At 53.7% G+C, this 4,909-nt stretch overlaps 1 protein-coding gene across 1 annotated transcript in view; it reads right to left on the reverse strand.

Moving 5' to 3' along the window:
- Window positions 1-3,613, reverse strand: part of LOC106736169 (galactoside 2-alpha-L-fucosyltransferase 2-like) — a gene marked incomplete at its 3' end in the record, with an annotated part of 9,771 nt that extends 6,158 nt beyond the window's left edge. The window contains exon 1 of the mRNA XM_014592260.2: window positions 3,530-3,613. The remainder of the gene's footprint in view (window positions 1-3,529) is intronic.
- Between the last annotated feature and the right edge of the window lie 1,296 nt (window positions 3,614-4,909).

Genomic DNA, 4,909 nt, shown 5'->3' on the forward strand with positions numbered 1-4,909 from the left:
GCAAAAACCTTTCCAAAAAAAAAAAAAAAAAAAAAAAAGAAGAAGAAGAAAAGAAAAGAAAAAGAAAGCTTAGAGACTGGGGACCAGCAGGTGGCATGATGGTTAAGATGTTGACACTCCCACATAGTAGACAATGGTTCAAATCCCTGACCTGGTGGCTTGCTTTCTCATTTTCTCTCCTCTGTCTCTCTTTGGTCAAATTAAACAAAACAAATGAATGAGTAAATAAAATTTTTTTTTTTTTAAAAAAAAGAAGGCTTAGAGACTTAGAAAGCTAAGAGATTTAGGAATCAGCAGGTGGCATGGTGGTTAAGGGTGCTGGACTCCCACATGGTTGATCATGGTTTGAATCCCAGACCTGGTAGCTTGATTTCTCACTTTCTCTCACTTTCCCTCTCTCCCTGTCCCTCTCTGGTCAAATTAAAATAAAATAAATGAATAAATAAATAAAGTTAAATTTAAAAAGTCTTAAAAAAAAATGCTAAGAGATTTAGAAAGTGGGGCCAGCAGGTGGCGTGGTGGTTAAAGACTCTGGACTCCCATGGCTGACCACGGTTCGAGTCCCAGACCTGCTGGGCGCATGTGTGTGCATGCCCAAAATCCCAAGAAGAGAGTGGAGAAGGGATTGCGGTATACCCAACCCCTGGTGGGTGATTTCTCACTTTCTCTCTCACTGTTTCTCTCTGATTCTCTCTGGTGAGTACACATGGCCCATGGCAAAAACCTAAAACAACAAAAACTCTTCTTCATAAAAGATTCTAATTTTGGTGTACCCTGGAGGCTCTCTGCAAGGCAGATTAGAGTCCAAAAATTAGAGGCCCTTGCCGACTTGATCCAAGGCCTGTGTTCTGGTCAGAGTATTTTTTTTTAAGAATCATTTAAATTAAATTTTATTTTTTATTATTTAATTTATTAATTAATTTATTTATTTATGGAGAGATTTTTGCTGTGGACAACATGGGAGTCCAGCAACATAGCCATTATGCCAACTGCTGGTCCCTGTTATTATTCTTTTAATTCAACCAGAGAGAGACAGAGAGGAAAAGAAAGGGAAAGTGAAAAGCAAGCTCCCAGGTCCAAGACTCAAACAGCAGTCAGTCATGAAGGAGTCCAGCACCTGCCAGCCCCCCGGTTGGGGTATTGAACCAGGAGGCCATGGAGGGGACAGTGAGGCTAGATCGATCTGGCTGGGGCTGGTGGGAGCTGTGAAGTTGCCAGAGCTAAGCAAGCACGGTCCTCCAGGCCAGAAGCCCACCTCACAGTGCCCGACTTCTGACTTCTAAGTCCCTGAAACCCTCAGAGGTCAAGAGGAGCTCAGGGTTGTCAGCTCTACTCCAGGATCTGAACTGAACCCCCCCAACTGACAGTCTGGGACCCCTAAGTCATCCCCAGGTGTCAAGCCCAGCTCAAAGTGAACTCTTGACGGTCGGGTGGTCCAACCGTCTCCAAGCCCTCTTGGACTTGCAGGAGAGGAGCTGGGAGGCCAGGTTCGCATCACAGCATCGCTAATGTTCCCAAGGTCTCCTCTTATCCCGCATCCCATCGTCACAAAGCCTAGCTCAGGCTGTGCTGTGGCTTGTGTTCCCTCAAAATGTACATGTCAGGGTGTGCACGTGCTGTCAAGGAGCTGAAAGTTAACGGGCCGGCTCTGCAGTGCAGCAGCGAAGCACTCACAGAGAAGTCATGGGGGCTGGCAGGTGGCGTGGTGGTTAAGGCACTGGACTCCTACAGGGCTGGCCACAGATTGAGTCCTGGACCTGGCAGCTTGCGTTCTCACTTTCCCTCTCTCTCCCCATCTGTCTCTGGTCCAATTGAAAAAGTAATAATAAATAAATTAAATTAATAATAATGTTTTAAAAAGATTAAATTAATGGGAACCAGCAGTTAGTGTAATGGCTATGTCGCTGGACTCCCACGTAGTCGACCGCGGTTCGCATCCTGGACCTGGTGGCTTAAAGCTCACGCCGGGCGCATGTGCGTGCGTGCCCCAGATCCTGAGAGGAGAATGGAGGAGAAGGGATTGCAGTGTGGCCATCCCCCCCTGGGGGGGGTGATAAGAAAAACAAACAAATAAACAAAACCTCTCCCCCCCTGCAGAAAAGTTAATCTTTTAGAAAAAGAGAGAGAAATAGGCAGCCCACCAGGGCCATCACTCTGCAGCCTGCCCCAGCCCAGCCAGCCAGGATCAGGGACAAGTGGTGTCTAGAGTACTGAGGGGGCTTCACGTGCAGGTCGCCGTGCTACCACCGGCTGGCCCTCTTACTGGGCTGCTTTTTTTTTTTTTTGGAGAGGTTTTTGCTATAGGGCGCGTGTGCTCCCCAGAAAGACAGAGACAGAGAGACAGAAAGCGAGAAATCACCCCCCTGGGGGGATGGCCACGCCGCAATCCCTTCTCCTCTGTTCTCCTCCCTGGATCTTGGGCACGCACGCACTAGCCGGCATGAGTTTAAGCCACCAGGTCAACTACATGGGAGTCCAACGAAGCAGCCATTATGCCAACTGCTGGTCCCTAAAGCTGGAATTTCTATCGGTTTGAACATGAATAGTTTAGAGTTTATATATACATTTCCACCTTCCAAGGTTTAAAATGGGAGCCACACTAGTCACCCGCACGGACTAATGCACATTTTGCAACTGAGCGTGGCACTCTGGGCACCACCTGCAGGCTTCTAGCCGGGCCTCGCCCCTCTAAACCCTGCCTCCCAGGCCTCCCATCTGATCCCCACACCCAGCCTGCAGCCCCTCCAGGCAGGCAGAACCCCCTCGCCCATGCCAGGTAAGCTCAGCCCCCTTTCACCATTGCAGATTTGCACACTCACACATCCAGAAAGAGACCAGAGTTTATGACAGAAACGTGGGGCCACACTTCGCAAACCGGTGTTTATTCTCAGGAGGCCTCCGGATAGCAGCATTGACTCAGGATGGGGTCTGGCAGTGAAGGAGGGACGGGGTGGGCGCCATGAGCAGCCAGGGCAGGGCCTGAAAGCAGGGACAGCAGCCTGGGGTCTCCGAGAACCCCTGCGATTATGGCCCGCAATCCCGGACATGAAGGCCAGCCCCGGAGATAGGAACAGGAAAATCTGGTTATTCCCAGCGCTGCCCGCATTTCAGTGTATACTTAGGGTTGGTTCCTGGAAACTGACGACGGGAGGGAGGGACAGGGAGAGGCGCTGGTGGTGCGGCCGGCCCAGAGGGGCGGCGGGCAGGTTAAGGGGAATGCGTCTGCGAGGATGCAGACTGGGGTCGGCAGGTCGGCGGGCCGGCCGGTGGGTGGAGGAGGTGGATCCTGTCTGCCCGGACCAACCTCCTCCCCGGCGCCCTGAAATAGGCCTGTCCTGGAGGGGTCAGACCAAGAACTGCAGGCGGAGTCCCCGTTTCCCAAACCCCTGAGCTCAGCTGTTCCCAGCGCTCTCCCTGGGAGTGTGTGTGTGTGTGTGTGTGTGTGTGTGTGTGTGTGTGTGTGAGCATGCACATTTGCACGCGCGTGTGCTGCAGAGTGGGAGGCGCGCTCCTCATCCCCTTCTCTCACCTGGTTTTGGCTGCGCGAGTTGGGCAGTGGGTGACCGGGCCGATCAGCAGGCAGCTCAGCGCTCCCTGCGGTAGTTCGTCTCTCCATTCAGGACCAAACCCCCCCCCCAGCCCCTGGCTGCAGAGTCCCGCCCAGGATCCACTGGCTTCCGTAGCTGGGTGGCTGCGCCACAGGTACCCTCAGTCCCTCCTCCCTCTGGCGGGAGGCAAACCAGGAAGGCTACCTGGAGGAGGAGGTAGACATCACCCAGGCAGAGCTCCTTCTGACCCGGATCCTACTCAGAATCTTATTGGTCTTAGCAAACAGGTCCGTCTGCTCCTCGCCTTGGACCTCACTCAGCTTCTACGCAATGGGCGAGGTCCCTGCTCAGGAGGCCCATAGGACCGTGGGGAACCCACAGCCGAGGGTGGGGGCAACTTGCCCAAGATCATGGAGCTGGGGGCGCGGGTGGAAAGCTGGGGCACTGAGCAGCTGCCCTAGGAAAACACCTGGCAAACAGTAATGGTTCGGTTTCTCCGGTTCCAAGAGACACTTGTGGGGAAACCACCGTGTCGCATTCACCAGTGGGACCGCGGTTGACCGAGGCTTATCTGAGGCTGCCGGAACCAGCCAGGACTGGGCGGAAAGTCACTGGAGCCCAACAGGGATCGCCAGCCAAGGAGAGCAACGGGCATCCAGGCCCGGCCGCAGAGCGAAGCTGCTGGAGGCTCGCTACCAGCTCCGACTCTCCCTTAGAGGAAAAACAGAACCCCAGTGAAATCACCGCAGCCCAGTTTCCAGGGAACCCTAAGATAAAGTTGTGGGTTAAGTGCCGCCGGGCTGCCGGACATGGGACAGTCCAGGCCCAGCACCCCGTTTCCCGCAGCTCCGGGGAAGGAAACAGGGTCCCACGGAGGCACCGAGGCACCACGCGAAAGCGTGGCTGGCCTGCACCAGAGGGGAAGGTTCTGGTTCTGTGCGGGAGTAAGCTGGGTGAGCAGGTTCCTATGAGCCAAGGCCCCTAGGCAGGGCTGGAGGGGTCTGAGGGGTGGGCAGTGGGAGCAGGGGTGCAGCTAGCACCCAGACTGTTAGGAATCCTATCGGACTGGCTGTCACTCTTGCTAATTGAAAAAAAATAATGACCTTAAAAATAAAAAAGAGGGGCCAGCAGTTAGTGTAATGGCTATGTCGCTGGACTCCCATGTACTCGACTATGGTTTGAGTCCCGGACCAGGTGGCTTAAACTCACGCGGGGCGTGTGTGCGTGAGTGCCCAAGATCCCGAGAGGAGAATGGAGGAGAAGGGATTGTGGTGTGGCCATCCCCCCTGGGGGGTGATTTCTCACTTTCTGTCTCTCTGTCTCTGTCTCTCTGGTGAGTGTACACGCCCTATAGCAAAAAC

Source organism: Tupaia chinensis, unplaced genomic scaffold (assembly GCF_000334495.1).
Source record: "Tupaia chinensis unplaced genomic scaffold, TupChi_1.0 Scaffold000673_1, whole genome shotgun sequence".
NCBI classification, from domain to species: Eukaryota; Metazoa; Chordata; class Mammalia; order Scandentia; family Tupaiidae; genus Tupaia; species Tupaia belangeri.